Source organism: Eleutherodactylus coqui, chromosome 3 (genome assembly GCF_035609145.1).
Source record: "Eleutherodactylus coqui strain aEleCoq1 chromosome 3, aEleCoq1.hap1, whole genome shotgun sequence".
Taxonomy (NCBI): Eukaryota; Metazoa; Chordata; class Amphibia; order Anura; family Eleutherodactylidae; genus Eleutherodactylus; species Eleutherodactylus coqui.
The window spans coordinates 23714220-23732913 of NC_089839.1; the positions used below are offsets into that span (position 1 = coordinate 23714220).

At 46.1% G+C, this 18694-nt stretch overlaps 1 protein-coding gene across 2 annotated transcripts in view; it reads left to right on the forward strand.

Moving 5' to 3' along the window:
• Window positions 1-6384: 6384 nt before the first annotated feature.
• DAAM2 (dishevelled associated activator of morphogenesis 2) overlaps window positions 6385-18694 on the forward strand; it is a 211451-nt gene continuing 199141 nt past the window's right edge. For both annotated transcript variants that reach the window (XM_066595315.1, XM_066595317.1), the window contains exon 1: window positions 6385-6518. The gene's annotated coding sequence lies outside the window, so the exon portion shown is untranslated. The remainder of the gene's footprint in view (window positions 6519-18694) is intronic.

The window sequence follows — 18694 nt, forward strand, 5'->3', positions numbered from 1 at the left end:
TCCAAGGCAGTTGGCTCACCCAGCCTTAGGGCACTGCCATGAATACAGGATTGTTCAGAACCACCCAGGGGTGACGTCTCCCGACCCTCCAGGGGCGACGTCTCCCGACCCTCCGGGGGCGACGTCTCCCGACCCTCCGGGGGCGACGTCTCCCGACCCTCCGGGGGCGACACTCTCCCGACCCTCCGGGGCGACACTCTCCCGACCCTCCAGGGGCGACACTCTCCCGACCCTCCAGGGGCGACACTCTCCCGACCCTCCAGGGGCGACACTCTCCCGACCCTCCAGGGGCGACGTCTCCCGACCCTCCAGGGGCGACGTCTCCCGACCCTCCAGGGCCGACGTCTCCCGACCCTCCAGGGGCGACGTCTCCCGACCCTCCAGGGGCGACGTCTCCAGACCCTCCAGGGGCGACGTCTCCCGACCCTCCAGGGGCGACGTCTCCCGACCCTCCAGGGGCGACGTCTCTCGACCCTCCAGGGGCGACGTCTCTCGACCCTCCAGGGGCGACGTCTCTCGACCCTCCAGGGGCGACGTCTCTCGACCATCCAGGGGCGACGTCTCTCGACCATCCAGGGGCGACGTCTCTCGACCATCCAGGGGCGACGTCTCTCGACCATCCAGGAGCGACTTCTCTCCACCATCCAGGAGCGACTTCTCTCCACCATCCAGGAGCGACTTCTCTCCACCATCCAGGAGCGACTTCTCTCCACCATCCAGGAGCGACTTCTCTCCACCATCCAGGAGCGACTTCTCTCCACCATCCAGGAGCGACTTCTCTCCACCATCCAGGAGCGACTTCTCTCCACCATCCAGGAGCGACTTCTCTCCACCATCCAGGAGCGACTTCTCTCCACCATCCAGGAGCGACTTCTCTCCACCATCCAGGAGCGACTTCTCTCCACCATCCAGGAGCGACTTCTCTCCACCATCCAGGGGCAACTTCTCTCCACCATCCAGGGGCAACTTCTCTCCACCATCCAGGGGCAACTTCTCTCCACCATCCAGGGGCAACTTCTCTCCACCATCCAGGGGCAACTTCTCTCAACCATCCAGGGGCAACTTCTCTCAACCAGCAAATAGTAACTTCTCCAAACCATTGAAGAATAATCTGGTGATGAAAAATGCTTTCTCCAGCATGATGGAGCTCCATGTCACAAAGCAAAAGTGATAACTAAGTGGCTCAGTGAACAAACCATTGAAATTTGGAGTCCACGGCCAAAAAACTCCCCGGATTTCCATCCCATTGAGAAGCTCTGATCAGTCTTCAAAAAGCTGGTGGACGAACAAAACCATAGAAATTGTGGTAAACTCCAAGCGCTGATTAGGAAAAATGGGTTGTCATCCATCAGGATTTGGCCCAGGAGCTGATATGCAACCTATCAGGGCGAAGTGCAGAAGTCTTGAAAAATAAGGGTCAACACTGTAAATATTGAATCTTTGCCTAAACTTGATATATTTGTCCATAAAAGTGTAAAAACTGATGAAATAATGCTTATAATTGTACTTCAGTGTAACATCCAACGAACAGAGCTAAAAACACTGCAGCAGAAAACTTTGTGAAAACCAAACTTTGTGTCATTCTCAAACCTTCTAGCCACAACTCTCGAGTATGAAATAAGTCTACAGTTACACCCGGACTGTAGAACTGTGCCGCCTCCAGACATGAAGGACAGTGTGAGCTGCTGGTTGCTGCCCGCCGCCCTTTACCTGGCGTTTCGCTGGATCTGGTGCCATTACGTCTACAAGTGATGTGATGACTTCTAACGCGGGAAAGGTCGGGGCTATAATTGGCCTTACACATACTGATGTCTCCCTGGATCAGTTACACATCATTAACCCTTTGCTGTAGGTAGGCCGCCATCATGATAGGGGAATTATTACTGTAGTAAGTTGACTTTCTGGGAGGAAGCCTCGTCTCAGTCCCTGATTTCTGCGCTGGAGACGGTTGAGTTCTTTATATTTTGATTCCTTGGTTTGTCACGCAGGTAAAGCCTTGTTATGCCGAAGGGTATAATGGAACCCAGACGACCCCATTCAAGTCAATGGGGTTCATTCAGGGCCGTTCGGTTCCGTCATGGGATGGATCTGTTCTGGCCTGAGAATCCGTTTTTCTGCTCTCATGAGAGTAGAGGAAAATGAAATCCATAAACATTGATGTGAATGAGCCCTAAGAAATGATGGCTGCTGACAATGGCCACCTGGCTTTCAGGGGACCCTAAATGGCACATAAATCAGCAATGATTAGTACATTGTAGGTTATTTCACACCCCGCCTAAGTAAAGCTTGTGTCCAAAAACAAGCGATAAATGTACTAAGAGACGCGGGCCTCTTAAAGGGGTTTTCTGGGATATTTAAAGAAATTATAAAGGGTTAAAATAAAGAGAAATTGAATACTTACCTATCCGGGAAGCTCCCCGTCCAGCGCTGCAGCCCCGATGCCCACCGCACGGAACCCGGAAGCAGCAACGTCCGGTTATGTGCCGTTCATTGTGACCACACAGCCACTCTCAGACTTCAGCGGCCATGAAAGAATCACCACTGAAGCCCATGAGTAGCTGAGTGGCCACATACACAATGAATGGCGCGCTTCCGTGCTGGAGTAGGTTTCTAGTATACCCTACACAGCTTCTGGGGTAGATTATAGTCAATTTAACGGGTCGTGCTTGGCCATGTCTCCTAAATCTGCGTGCTGCCCAGTTTTTTTTTAAAATTGAAGAGTGCTGCGTAAATGGGTAAAAAGTCGCAGTTTTGGTGTGTCTGCCAAAATTGCGAACTTTGGATGCCAGAATACTGGTGTCCAAGCCATAATCAATAAGCCATTCTCTCTTTGAATGCTTTGCTTGTGTGCGAGGGAGGACAAGGCATTGGGTAGGCGGAATAGGCGGCTGACTAGGACACCATTGAACAGGCGACAGTGTATATGTTTAACCCCTCCTTTCCAAGATAGGTGAGTCAGAAGAGGAGCTGCAGGAGCCAAGGGACCATACTACAGGTTTGTGTAAGACAAGGTGCTCGCTATCATAACGTTGGCTGTCCATTATTCCACACACGGCCCATTACAACCTATGGGAGTATCCACATGGACGGTTTGTCACACCTATCCAGGGTCTGCGTGAAAAATCTCATGGCATGTCCTATTCCTGTCCATTTCTTGCAAGAAGAATAGGACATGTCAATGTGCCGTGTCTGTGTATACCGGACGGCACACGGACTGCTATCGGTCTGCCGTTCGATGTGAGTGACGTGACTTGCAGTTGCAGCTAGTATACTTGCAGCCACTGACAGGGCACTAAGTAAGAAATCGCTTGTCTGTAGGAGTCACTGGGGTTTAAGCAGAACTAAGAACCAAGTGACCATTGGGCCGTGTAAGCAGTAGCCCCGCAATGTTTGGGCAGCTCCTGTTTACTGTGAATGAACGAGCGATCTCCAGCCCCTCTGCCTCTATTTACTGAATGAGTATCACTACTGTCTAAAGCACAGGAACAATAATCGCTGGTATGTGTTATCTTCGTCCTGGACTGCCAACGGAAACCTGAGATCACTTGGTACGGGACAGCCAGAACAGGCAAAGTCAGCTTGCTTTACAGGTGGCTAGATGCAGAAAGAGACAGACAAAGAAGACCCTAACGTCCGCCTAACGGTGGACGAATGGGACAGGATAATTCTCAGGCGTCTGCCCACCAACGGATGGGCAGGACAAATAAACCGGGCGTCCAACAACTGGTGGACGGGTGGCACAGATATAGGACAGAGTACAGACATAAACCATGACTGACAAATAACCCAAAACATGCACCATACATACCCGCAGATGGAAGTGCGATAATAAATACGAGGTGTTGGTTTGTGGATTGGCCAAGTCACTGAAGCCCGTAAGCCCACATCAAGGGTCCATGTTGTCTTGCGAGTCCCTACTCTAATGAGACAACTAACCCCAGGAAAACTGCCTGCAAGCAGGGCGATAATCCTGATAAGGACAACCCCACACTGGAACCTAAGGACCTAACTAGCCCAGAGGTGCTAAATGATACAACACATCACAGCTCACACCCACAGAGCAACAAGCATAAATACAAAAGAGGATATAAGGAACCCTAGCTCCCATCAGCCAGAGGGCTGATATTTATATGCAACAGACTGGTGATGATAGGCTAGCTGGAGAACACCACACCCAGCCAGCTCAATCATGCCACACCTGTGGGAATGTGTGCTTTGAAAGCCATAGAACTACAGGTCCCAGAAGCACAAGCTAACAGTATGGTAGTTGGGTGCTTATAAGTGATAGTGACACGTCAGAAGTTCTCATCTGTGGGGGGCCTGAGATCAATGGAAAAAGTCGCATCGCACTCACATGCCCATTGCTTGGCATTGAGTGCCATGCAATTCTTTCCAGGTCCCATTGAAAAGAATGGATTTCCTATTTGTGTACATCGCATTGCACTAAACTCGTGCGATAAATCTCGTTTGTGTGAATAGACCCTAAAGCGCTTGTCTGGTAACTTTCTTAACATTTAAAGCAGGTTTAGCTGTGAGAAAATAACAAATCCAGCAGCTTACCCATCCGCGGCCCCGGCGGTCTAGCTCCGCTATTGTCACAGTCTCTGTGAAGCTATGGACCGCTGCCTGCCAATCAGACGCCACAGTGCCAATGCCCTCTCTCCAATTTCTCTGGACAATCCCTTTAAGGCTGGGTTTACATGGATTTGCCACGGATTTTCCACACAGACTCTCTACACAACGAAAGTCCACAGCGCTTACAGTAGCAGTAAAGAGGATGAGGTTTTGAAAATCTTGTCCACACGGAAAACAAATTGCACCAAACCCGTGTGGAAGCGGCCAAGCGGTGCAGAATTTGTAATTGTATCGCCATGTGCGCAGGACAGCGCCTCCGAAATGTAGTAAAATCAATATAGTAAAAAAGAGACGAAAAAGGGCTTATTTGTGCCAGTGGGAGGGGGGGGGGAGGGGGGGCAGACCCTAAAATAGGAACCTACTCACAAGCACCTGTATTCCTGGCTGCTGCTGCTGAAAACAAAACCATTGAAATCAATGGTTTCGTTTCATCCGTTTTGCGGTCGGTACCACATCGCAGTCATCTAAATAAGACCTGAACAAGTTGGGTTTTTTTTTGCACGTGTGTCGGCGTATTTTAATGTACTTTTTGTGCCCGCAAGACATGTTCATTTGCGCGCAGCAAACACATCTAGATATAAATGCCATTTAGACTAAAGACTTCAGCCCCCTGCACGCGGGCGGAAATTCTGCGGCGGGATTTCCCGCAGAATTTCTGCCCCTGGACGCCTGCATAGGATTGCATTGCAAAACGCAATCCTATGCAGACGGCCGCGATTTGACGGCGTGAAAATACACGCGGAAAACAAATCGCGGCATGCTCTATTTCTGTGTGGATCTCGCAGCGGCCCACACAGAAATGTCTCTCCCGGCGCCCCGGCTCTGCTCTGCGCATGCGCCGGCTGTCCGGCACATCAAAGAGCCGGAGCCGCGGGAGAGGTGAGCGGCGCACTGGTCCCTGCAGGGGAGTGGGTCGGGTCCCACTGCGAGAATTCTCCGACCCGGCCATCTACAGGCGACCTTTTAGATGTGTTCTTTTTCCTGCAGAATTGCGCAGTGTTTCCACATCCCATTGCATATTGCGTGCGCAAATGCGCAGAAAGATAGAGAATGTTCCATTCTTTTTTTGCACGTGCGCAAAATGTGAGTGCAAATCGGGCCGTGTGTATGAACCCATTGACAGCATTCGCTAACACGCACCACTTTGGAGCGTATTAACGCATGAACCAAATTTTGCGTTTTTAAAAAAAAGCAGGAAGATAGGTCCTATCTTTCTGGCATATAGTCAATATGGCCAAGTCCTATCTTTTCTAGCGCGTACTTTTAACGCGCGAGAATCCTGATAGTGGAAATGAAACCATTGAAATCAATGATTTGGTTTCGTCCCGTTATGCGGATGGGATTTTCACGGCCACAAACTAACAAAGTCACGTCAGTCTATTAAATGAATGATTGGCCTTGTATTAGCTATCATGCTGCCTGTGTTAGTAGTTACTGTAATTTTGGAGTTCTATTCATAAAATAGGGTTTCTGTGCAGCGCTGATTGTTTATTATCACTATTAATAACAATAAACAATAATATTCCCATCCATGACACAAAGTTCTGTTTACTCTCTTGCTACAGTATGTTTCTGTCTCCCAGGTTACAATGTATCAATCACTGTTGCCATTCGCCCAAGCCCAGTGATCAGGGAGGGTAGAGGTGCCCCTCCTGCTGGCAGCCCTCACTGCGCCTTTAAGGCTTGCTGCACAGTAGCAGAGAATGGCCCAGCCTCCTGCCTGAGCTCTGGAATGGCAAGCAGTTCCTGATGTGATCCTCTGCAGTACATACACACACCCTGGGCTCTGCACACAGCAGCCTCAGCAACACTGCCCTGCTCTCTCCTGTGCCCTGGGATGGACTCCCTGGCAGCCTGAGATCATACCAAGCCTGGCACCACTGGTAAGGCCTCTGCTTCTCCTCCAGTGTCCTCCAACCGCTGTTGTTTTTTTGCCCTGTTCTTCCAAAATCTCAACAGCTGCATAAACAAGTGGAGCAGATAGAGATCTGGTGACTGCTGAGCCATTAACCCTTCATCCTGCCTGCCACCAGCCATGGGCACAGCAGCCCAGGAATGCCATGGAATATAATGCATGATGTATCATGGTACTGACATCTTACTGGAAAATACTGCATGTATTAAGAATGGAAGGCTATGGATGTAGCAGAGCTGGATTTGTCATTTAACTGTCAGTAAGTTGCATGTCTTAAGTATTGATAATATAGTAGATGCTCCCTGCAGTCTTATGCAATGCCACAGATAACACACAGTGATGACTGTCTTGAGTACAGATAATGTAGTAGATATTCCCTGCAGTCCTATGTAACACCATAGATAACCCAGTGATGACTGAGTACAGATAATGTGGTAGATGGAACCCGCAGTCCTATGTAACACCACAAATAACACACAGTGATAACTCTCTGAGTACAGTTAATGTAGTAAATGTTCTTTGCAGTCCTATGTAACACCACAGATAATACAGTGTAACTCTCTGAGGACAGATAATGTAGTAAATGTTCCCTGCAGTCCTATGTAACACCACAGATAACCTAGTGATGACTCTCTGAGGACAGATAATGTAGTAGATGTGACCTGCAGTCCTATGCAATGCCACAGATAACACACAGTGATGACTGTCTTGGGTACAGATAATATAGTTGATGTGACCTGCAGTCCTATGCAATGCCACAGATAACACACACCGATGACTGTCTTGAGTACAGATAATGTAGTAGATGTGACCTGCAGACCTATGTAACACCACAAATAACACAGCAATAACTCTCTGAGTACACATGATGTAGTAGATGTTCCTTGCAGTCCTATGTAACAGCACAGATAACTGATTTAGAGTACTGTATACAAATATTGAGCCCCATGTGACCTGCAGTCCATTGTAATCTCACAGGTAACACATGGGGTGGCAGACTCAGCTCTGCTACATTATTACTTGTCAGCCTGCATACTGTGGATCTCCTCTGGGCATTGTCTACTTGCTGAGTACTGGTTACATTGTTGCACATCTGATTAGGTCACCTGCACTGACTACCATCTGCCTCCAATGTCAGTGGGGGATTCTGGTTGTCAGTGCTGAGATGGCAGTTTTATAGGTCAACAGGGCAGCATATTGTGACTTGAGGGTCAGTATGTAGTGAAGAGGAATGGCAGGACGGAGTTTGCAGGTTCTTCCCCTGTTGTTGTGTTGTTCACTTCTGATTTTATATTAGTGTTTGCTGTACAACCTTTCAATTGTAAGCTCTTTGACCAAGAGTCATGCTTCCATAGTATATCAGCAATAGCTATGTGGCTGATCCACGTTACACACAATGTATGACGTCTGCGTTGCAGTGCCAAGAATTTAACCCCTTGCTTCTCTTTCCAGTTGATGAAAGTAATGTCTTGCTCCTGTCTTACAGATACAAATTTGTCATGTAGCTCTCTAACCTATATTACAGGTGCAGGTGGATATGCAGCGCACTTACCTGCAGTCCTATGTAAAATAACTTATAAGAGTTTGTGATATTTTTATGAAGTGTGCACATAACAAACTCGATTTCTTCATCATTCACCTACCTGGCACAATTATACCTGACGAGCTTTGCTCTGCTATGTCTGACAAACTCAGCTCTGCTACATCTGTACTCCACATTTTATGTCTTTACCCTTACTGGAAAGGGGTTAACAAGGCGGACGTGCGCTTCCCCTCTGTCACTACATGTTTTATATGGTAAATCTGAGTGTTGTGGAAATCTGAAAAGGGATGCAGGTGTTTGTGGTTTTGGCGCTGCTTGCAGAATTCTGTGTACTGTAGAAGAGTCCAAGAATTAGTAGTGGAGAAAGACGTCTTCAATAGGTGCAAAATAAAAGGTGACCCTGGCACTGAGAAGATGCGGTAGGCAGCCGGAAAGCTCTGACACCAGGAGAAGGGGAACTCTCCCTGTAACGTGTCCGGGGATCGGTCGTCATCCTCTGCCTGTGCGGATCCTGAATTATTGGGGTGCTTTCGCAGGTAGCTGATTTGATACGGATTTTGTCACGGATTGCAGCGCGGATCTGCAGCAGATTTCAGCTTTTCCACTGAATTCAAATTGAGGGAATAACATTGGCTGCAGGCTGTTTGCACCAAAATATGCAGAAAATCAGTTATGTGCGAAAGCACCCTTAAAGAAATGCTCATGGAGCTGTGGATTTGGGTTTCAGGTTCTTAAGAGAAGGAATAGGAGGCTGCAGTACCAGATGCTACTACCAGAGGGCACTGCTGTTGCATGCTGCCTCCCAGCAGATGGTTGGATGATGGAGAAGAAAGGCTTCTCTGTGCTGAGGCTTCTGTTCAGTGTGACAGCAGAAAATACGCAGACAAATGGCAAGAAAGAGGCATCCAAATGCAGCTCCTGGTAATTTGCTTAATCCGTAATGTTTCCCTTCTGGTGTCAGATGCAATATAAATGTTCTGGCATCCTGATCTGATTCTGTTGTGCAGGTGCATAAGGCAGGAAAAATCCATAGAAACAAATAGGTAGCGCTGAGAATGCACTGGAAAGGAGCAAGTGAAGATGTAGAGGGGTGCAGTGAGAGTAGACGTCGAGGAGTGCAGTGAGCGTAGACGTCGAGGAGTGCAGTGAGCGTAGACGTCGAGGAGTGCAGTGAGCGTAGACGTCGAGGAGTGCAGTGAGCGTAGACGTCGAGGAGTGCAGTGAGCGTAGACGTCGAGGAGTGCAGTGAGCGTAGACGTCGAGGAGGGCAGTGAGCGTAGACGTCGAGGAGTGCAGTGAGGGTAGACGTCGAGGAGTGCAGTAAGGGTAGACGTCGAGGAGTGCAGTGAGGGTAGACGTCGAGGAGTGCAGTGAGGGTAGACGTCGAGGAGTGCAGTGAGGGTAGACGTAGAGGAGTGCAGTGAGGGTAGACGTCGAGGAGTGCAGTGAGAGTAGACGTCGAGGAGTGCAGTGAGTGTAGACGTCGAGGAGTGCAGTGAGTGTAGACGTCGAGGAGTGCAGTGAGAGTAGACGTCGAGGAGTGCAGTGAGAGTAGACGTCGAGGAGTGCAGTGAGAGTAGACGTCGAGGAGTGCAGTGAGTGTAGCTGTAGAGGAGGTGCAGTGAGTGTAGCTGTAGAGGGAGTGCGGTGAGTGTAGAGGGAGTGCGGTGAGTGAAGATGTAGAGGGGGTGTGGTGAGTGTAGATGTAGAGGGGTGCAGTGAGAGTTGACATAGAGGAGTGCAATGAGAGTAGACGTAGAGGAGTGCAATGAGAGTAGACGTAGAGGAGTGCAATGAGAGTAGACGTAGAGGAGTGCAATGACAGTAGACGTAGAGGGGTGCAGTGAGAGTAGACGTAGAGGAGTGCAGTGAGAGTAGACGTAGAGGAGTGCAATGAGAGTAGACGTAGAGGAGTGCAGTGAGAGTAGACGTAGAGGAGTGCAGTGAGAGTAGACGTAGAGGAGTGCAATGAGAGTAGACGTAGAGGAGTGCAGTGAGAGTAGACGTAGAGGAGTGCAGTGAGAGTAGACGTAGAGGAGAGCAGTGAGAGTAGACGTAGAGGAGAGCAGTGAGAGTAGACGTAGAGGAGAGCAGTGAGAGTAGACGTAGAGGAGAGCAGTGAGAGTAGACGTAGAGGAGAGCAGTGAGAGTAGACGTAGAGGAGAGCAGTGAGAGTAGACGTAGAGGAGAGCAGTGAGAGTAGACGTAGAGGAGAGCAGTGAGAGTAGGCATAGAGGAGTGCAGTGAGAGTAGGCGTAGAGGAGTGCAGTGAGAGTAGACGTAGAGGGGGTGCAGTGAGTGTAGGCGTAGAGGGGGTGCAGTGAGTGTAGATGTATAGGGAGTGCAGTGAGTGTAGATGTAGGGGGAGTGCAGTGAGTGTAGATGTAGAGGGAGTGCAGTGAGTGTAGATGTAGAGGGAGTGCAGTGAGTGTAGATGTAGAGGGAGTGCAGTGAGTGTAGATGTAGAGGGAGTGCAGTGAGTGTAGATGTAGAGGGGGTGCAGTGAGTGTAGATGTAGAGGGGGTGCAGTGAGTGTAGATGTGGAGGTGGTGCAGTGAGTATAGATGTAGAGAAGTGCAGTGAGTGTAGATGGAGAGGGGGCGCAGTGAGTGTAGATGGAGAGGGGGCGCAGTGAGTGTAGATGGAGAGGGGGCGCAGTGAGTGTAGATGGAGAGGCGGTGCAGTGAGTGCAGATGTAGAGGGGGTGCAGTGAGTGTAGATGTAGAGAAGTGCAGTGAGTGTAGATGTGGAGGTGGTGCAGTGAGTATAGATGTAGAGAAGTGCAGTGAGTGTAGATGGAGAGGGGGCGCAGTGAGTGTAGATGGAGAGGGGGCGCAGTGAGTGTAGATGGAGAGGGGGCGCAGTGAGTGTAGATGGAGAGGCGGTGCAGTGAGTGCAGATGTAGAGGCGGTGCAGTGAGTGCAGATGTAGAGGGGGTGCAGTGAGTGTAGATGTAGAGGGGGTGCAGTGAGTGTAGATGGAGAGGGAGCGCAGTGAGTGTAGATAGAGAGGGAGCGCAGTGAGTGTAGATGGAGAGGGGGCGCAGTGAGTGTAGATGTAGAGGGGGCGCAGTGAGTGTAGATGTAGAGGGGGCGCAGTGAGTGTAGATGTAGAGGGGGCGCAGTGAGTGTAGATGTAGAGGGGGCGCAGTGAGTGTAGATGTAGAGGGGGTGCAGAGAGTGTAGATGTAGAGGGGGTGCAGAGAGTGTAGATGTAGAGGGGGCGCAGTGAGTGTAGATGGAGAGGGGGTGCAGTGAGTGTAGATGTAGAGGGGGTGCAGTGAGTGTAGATGTAGAGGGGGTGCAGTCAGTGTAGATGCAGCAGATGGTGGTAGACCTGTGCCCTGCCTTCTCTTATGATATGGTGGTTCAGTAAGTTGAGTGCAGCAGTGGCTCTGAGGGCCCCTCGGTCGAGTGCAGTAAATCTGCTACTTGCTGACTTTCTGCTTTCCAGCTCTTCATCCCCTTTTGTGCTGCAGTTGCACAATGATTCTTCTTCAGCAGTCAGCAGTGATTCCGGCCTGTAGATTGTTTTCCACACCAGTGATGATATTGTTATATTGAGGCGTCATAGCCGTGCTGGCCACTCACGCATTTCACAGTTCTGCATGACTGGCTTCTTTGGCCTTGAGCCTGATGCTGATCATTAATGACAGATTTAATTAGGACATTAGGTTGTGGGTACAATGCAGTGAGCGGGTCTGAAAGGACGGGTGGAGACAGGGATGATGGGCATTACTGCAAAGCCCTGGTGGCATCAAATGAAACACTGGGGCCTTGAGGGTAAGTGTGCCGCTGTCATTATACCACTTTAACAATACTGATTGCACGTTAGATGATAGAACTGGAGTTCACCTATTGCAGTCACTTTTCCCAGGTACTAACAATATCTGCCAGTACTTAGATACCTCCAGGGGAGAGAGACAATTTATGTGACAACTACCCTGTTTCCCCGAAAATAAGACGCGTCTTATATTAATTTTTGCTCCCAAATATGCGCTATGTGTTATTATCAGGGGGTGTCTTATTTCGCCGCGGCAAATCCGTCTGTGGCCGCTAATCCCTCAATTGGCCAGCTTTGTGGATGAAATTTCTCAGAAATCTCGTCCACATGGGACAGCAAATCTGTCACGGCAAAGCTGGGAGACGCCGGCGTTGTGGTGCGGATTCACCGGCCACAGAAACGGGAAAGCGTGCAGCCAGGTCGCTTCAAAACAAGTGGCTGAGTGCCGTGGGTTTTGAAGCAGCGCTTTCCCTGCGGAAATCTCGCTGTTTATCGCTGTGGCCAAACTGCAAGATTTCCGCTGGAAATACGCTCTGTGAGAACCCAGCCTTAAGAATCACACAGGTTGCCTGACTTACACACAGAGCCATAAAAAAATAAGGGCTGTAAAGTAACGTACCTGTCTGCAGACAGAAGTTCCTGTACCACTTGTTAGCAGGGATGGTATTGCAGCTTCCGGCCACCAGGGGGAGCTCATCACAGCAGACGTGTACAGCAGGAACAGAACGTACAGTATGGACTTTTCCAGCCAGCAAGGGGAGCTCACAACAGCAGACTCGTACAGCACAGCAGGGACAGGATAACAGCAGACTGTCTGCAGATCTACCTATACATCTGGAGGTAGGAGACAACGGGGATGGCAGCAGGTGACAGGCCTCTTGACTTGCCTGCACACTTTACTATGCCTTACTATCGGGGGGTGCCTTATATTTGGGACTTCTGCAAATTTCAGGGGGTGCCTTATTTTCAGGGGGTGCCTTATTTTCGGGGAAACGCGGTAGCAGTTAAATGAGCAAAAATCTGAAACACGTACCAACATTAGTCGGTAACAAGAATGTGAGCTCACTGATAGATGGCAGGAACTGAATGGTGATGGTAAATGGATTATGGCACAAACGGATGATCTTAGTCAGATCATGGAGCAAATCGTGATGGAGAACAGATAATAACAAACTGACAATAATGAATTCTATCTCAAGCTTTCCCCAAGTGTTCCCCTAATCTATCCCATCTGCTGACCCTAACACCAGACACCACTGTCCCTGAGTATTTCTAAAGATATCTCTAATGGAAACGCTGTCTGATATTGACCTTGACAAAGAATGAGAGGGCACTAAGACCCAGAGACAAGAAAACCAAACTGTGCAAAGCTGAACGAAGAAGCAAAACAGATACAAACAGAATAAACAAACAATCAACTACAAGATGATGAAGCAAAGATTGTACTGTGATGAGGGTGGCTTTATGTGGGACAACTATTGGCTGAAAAATCACTAAAACAAGCAATTTTCAGCATTAGCTGTCCTATGTAAACAGGCTAGTAGTCACTACGGTAGTCATTTTGCTGTAGCTCACTAAAACAAAACGACTAATGAACAAGTTCTTGCTCCGTGTAAACAGGAATTCGTTCATCTTTGAACACATTGCCTGTTCACAGCAAATGGAAGAGATTTCCTGTACACCCTTAAGCGCAGTCAAAAGGCTGCACTGACAAAAAACAAGCTAGATTATTGACAAGAAACTAGAAGCATAGAAAGAATACTACATATGAATGCACATAGCTTACCCTATAACCATCAACATACTGCAGGAGCTAGGAACATATAAAGAGAGGCTAACCAATCAGGAACTCTTCTCCATAGGAAACTGAGCTGTAGCAGCGTGGTCAGTTGACCCACTCCAATGGACTAGCAAACTAGTAGAGAGGAGATGTTCTGGTAGCTCCGGCATCCAGCAGGCTGGCATCTGTAAATGTCATGTCTGGGCTCAGAAGAGGGAAATGTGTCACAAAGTTATATAATTTGTCATAAGGTTTTGACTATGTATGTAAGAAATGTCGTCCTGCGCCACATGCCAGAGACGGGCACGGTGCTTCTTTATGTCACAAATTCTATTCTGGGCTTTAAGTTAAATCGTTAATTAACAAAATTGTATTTTTTGTCACTAAAGAGCTTTCTGCTTCACAACTTGGTAGATCACAGTATGCACTGAGGTACAAGTGGAATTTGGAGTAGTTGGTCCCTAGATGGGGTGACATCACCTGAATTATGGTTAAGAGTGGGGTCACCTGAGTGACAAATATAATACAGTGAAGTCACCTGAGTGATGGATATAATACAATGAGGCCATCTGAGGGATGAATATAATACAGTAATGTTGTGATGTCACCTGAGTGATGAATATAGTACAGTGAAGTCACCTGAGTGATGGATATAATACAATGAGGCCATCTGAGGGATGAATATAGTACAGTGGTGTCACCTGAGTGATGAATATAATACAGTAATGTTGTGATGTCACCTGAGTGATGAATATAATACAGTAATGTTGTGATGTCACCTGAGTGATGAATATAGTACAGTGGTGTCACCTGAGTGATGAATATAGTACAGTGGTGTCACCTGAGTGATGAATATAGTACAGTGGTGTCACCTGAGTGATACACAGTGACGTCACTTGAGTTTTAGATATAATAGAGTGATGTAACCTGAGTGATGGATATAATACAGTAAGTTCACCCGAGTGATGGATAACATACATACATATATATATGTGTTCCTGCACTCATAACCTCCTGGACTGGCACTGACCCTCCAGCATTACTGCTGCATCAGGTCCAGCAATGTTGGTTTGTGGCAGAGAGAAAAGCATAGAATTGCTGCCTCATGTTCCCGCTGCCGCCCCGGGAGTCGCAGTCTCAGGGTCCACTCAGACCACAGACCATGGGGACTAAATATAGCCAGGGATGTTTTCTTTCTGTCGGACACAGGGTCTGCTGAGGACAAATTGTGTGACTTCCACCAATTACCCCAGCCCACTATGAGAATATGTACCCATACTTGGCGAGGAACCCACCTTACTCAGCCTTCTTCAGGATTGCAGAGTGATGACTACAGCGTGGGATACTACCTCTGCCTTTGTAATAGAAGAGACACGAACAGTGACATGTGATACACAGCAATACTTATCTGGATAGAAACCGCACTCGCATCTAAAAAATTCTCTTGCCCACTATACTTGACATCACCGTCAAGGGCGCCCCAACAAAAGGCAGTTGCAGAGACTATTTGTTAATCTTGTACATAGGGGGCAGTATTATAGTAGTTATATTCTTGTACATAGGGGGCAGTATTATAGTAGTTATATTCTTGTACATAGGGGGCAGTATTATAGTAGTTATATTCTTGTACATAGGGGGCAGTATTATAGTAGTTATATTCTTGTACATAGAGGCAGTATTATAGTAGTTATATTCTTGTACATAGGAGGCAGTATTATAGTGGTTGTATTCTTGTACATAGGGGGCAGTATTATAGTAGTTATATTCTTGTACATAGGGAGCAGTATTATAGTAGTTATATTCTTGTACATAGGGGGCAGTATTATAGTAGTTATATTCTTGTACATAGGGGGCAGTATTATAGTAGTTATATTCTTGTACATAGGAGGCAGTATTATAGTAGTTATATTCTTGTACATAGGGAGCAGTATTATAGTAGTTATATTCTTGTACATAGGGAGCAGTATTATAGTAGTTATATTCTTGTACATAGGGGGTAGTATTATAGCAGTTATATTCTTGTACATAGGAGCAGTATTATAGTAGTTATATTCTTGTACATAGAGGGCAGTATTATAGTAGTTATATTCTTGTACATAGGGGGCAGTATTATAGTAGTTATATTCTTGTACATAGAGGGCAGTATTATAGTAGTTATATTCTTGTACATAGAGGGCAGTATTATAGTAGTTATATTCCTGTACATAGAGGCAGTATTATAGTAGTTACAATCTTGTACATAGGGGGCAGTATTATAGTAGTTATATTCTTGTACATAGGAGGCAGTATTATACTAGTTATATTCTTGTACATAGGAGCAGTATTATAGTAGTTATATTCTTGTACATAGAGGGCAGTATTATAGTAGTTATATTCATGTACATAGGAGGCAGTATTATAGTAGTTATATTCTTGTACATAGGGGGCAGTATTATAGTAGTTATATTCTTGTGCATAGGGGGCAGTATTATAGTAGTTATATTCTTGTACATAGGAGGCAGTATTATAGTAGTTATATTATTGTACATAGAGGCAGTATTATAGTAGTTATATTCTTGTACATAGGGGGCAGTTTTATAGTAGTTATATTCTTGTACATAGAGGCAGTATTATAGTAGTTACAATCTTGTACATAGGGGGCAGTATTATAGTAGTTATATTCTTGTACATAGGAGGCAGTATTATACTAGTTATATTCTTGTACATAGAGGGCAGTATTATAGTAGTTATATTCTTGTACATAGGAGCAGTATTATAGTAGTTATATTCTTGTACATAGGGGGCAGTATTATAGTAGTTATATTCATGTACATAGGAGGCAGTATTATAGTAGTTATATTCTTGTACATAGGGGGCAGTATTATAGTAGTTATATTCTTGTACATAGGAGGCAGTATTATAGTAGTTATATTCTTGTACATAGGGGGCAGTATTATAGTAGTTATATTCTTGTACATAGAGGCAGTATTATAGTAGTTACAATCTTGTACATAGGGGGCAGTATTATAGTAGTTATATTCTTGTACATAGGAGGCAGTATTATAGTAGTTATATTCTTGTACATAGGGGGCAGTATTATAGTAGTTATATTCTTGTACATAGGGGGCAGTATTATAGTAGTTATATTCTTGTACATAGGGGGCAGTATTATAGTAGTTATATTCATGTACATAGGAGGCAGTATTATAGTAGTTATATTCTTGTACATAGGGGGCAGTATTATAGTAGGTGTATTCTTGTACATAGGAGCAGTATTATAGTAGTCATATTCTTGTACATAGAGGGCAGTATTATAGTAGTTATATTCTTGTACATAGGGGGCAGTATTATAGTAGTTATATTCTTGTACATAGGGAGCAGTATTATAGTAGTTTTATCCTTGTACATAGGAGGCAGTATTATAGTAGTTATATTCTTGTACGTAGGGCACATTATTATAGTAGTTATATTCCTGTACATAGGGGGCAGTATTATAGTAGGTGTATTCTTGTACATAGGAGCAGTATTATAGTAGTTATATTCTTGAACATAGGAGGCAGTATTATAGTAGTTATATTATTGTACATAGGAGGCAGTATTATAGTAGTTGTATTCTTGTACATAGGAGGCAGTATTATAGTAGTTATATTATTGTACATAGGAGGCAGTATTATAGTAGTTATATTATTGTACATAGGAGGCAGTATTATAGTAGTTGTATTCTTGTACATAGGAGGCAGTATTATAGTAGTTATATTCTTGTACACAGGGGGCAGTATTATAGTAGTTATATTCTTGTACATAGAGGGCAGTATTATAGTAGTTATATTCTTGTACATAGGAGGCAGTATTATAGTAGTTGTATTCTTGTACATAGGAGGCAGTATTATAGTAGTTATATTCTTGTACACAGGGGGCAGTATTATAGTAGTTATATTATTGTACATAGGAGGCAGTATTATAGTAGTTGTATTCTTGTACATAGGGGGCAGTTATATAACCATATAATTGATGGTTCCTATAACAGAGCTTTGTACACCTTTGCTTTATTTATGAGGGTGTGAGCTTATATGAAGTAGTTGTACCTGTTTTTGGTTACTTTCCTAGGGTGCTACTTTAGTTGGAGGTCACAGGGTTTTAGTATGGAACTCTTCTCCAATCAGTCCTTCGGTTTGTGTTATTGTAGATAGGTTACAGTGACACCTAGAGAATAAATATGGTATTGTATATAATAGCAAACTTCTTTCAACAACCCAAATTTCAGCATTTGAGATTTGCCCCTTGCATCTATCAGCAGTGATATTCCAGGCTGAACGCTCCGCATCCGGTAATATTCCATGGTGAGTGCAGTAAATCCATCTCCTCCAAGAGCCGAGTCCATGGAGGCCTTTTCCCCAAAGTGCTATTGACCCAGGGTCCTGGGAGCCTGCTCCATTCCAGAGACACAATCTCATCCAGATGGCAGCCAGTGTCCTCGTAGTGCAGGCGAGCAGCGCGGCGGGGTTCTTACATCATGGAAACTGCTCTCACTACACTGACTTACAAGCTGGAATTTCACAAATGCAACTTAATGCTGTTTGCTTCCTTGTAAGGCAGTGCAGTTATATCTATATCTCCGCTTTAACCTCTTCACTGCCAAAGAACTCCAAAGAGATGCCAGTGAAGACTGACACTTTTATACATACTGGTGCATGAATAGAATTCTACTGAGGACTGACACTTGAGGGTACATCCACACGTGCTTCCGGGTCAGATATCGCACTCTCAAACCCACGATTTTTCAGCGAGTGCGATGCATTTTTCGAGGCAAAGCGCAATGCATTGTAGAACTTTGGATGCCATTTTTATGTGTATCAAAAAAATGGCATGTCTTTCCTACAGTAAGGGCGCCGTCACATGGGAGAGAAAATTGCGCGACTTTTGCGCGATGCACGAGTGAGTAAAAACGCGGAGTTATGAAACCAATGATTTTCTATGGTTTCCTTCATGTTTGTAATATTTTTACTCATGCAGCGCTGCGAGAGAAAAATTAGCGGCATGCCCTGTCTGCGATGTACGT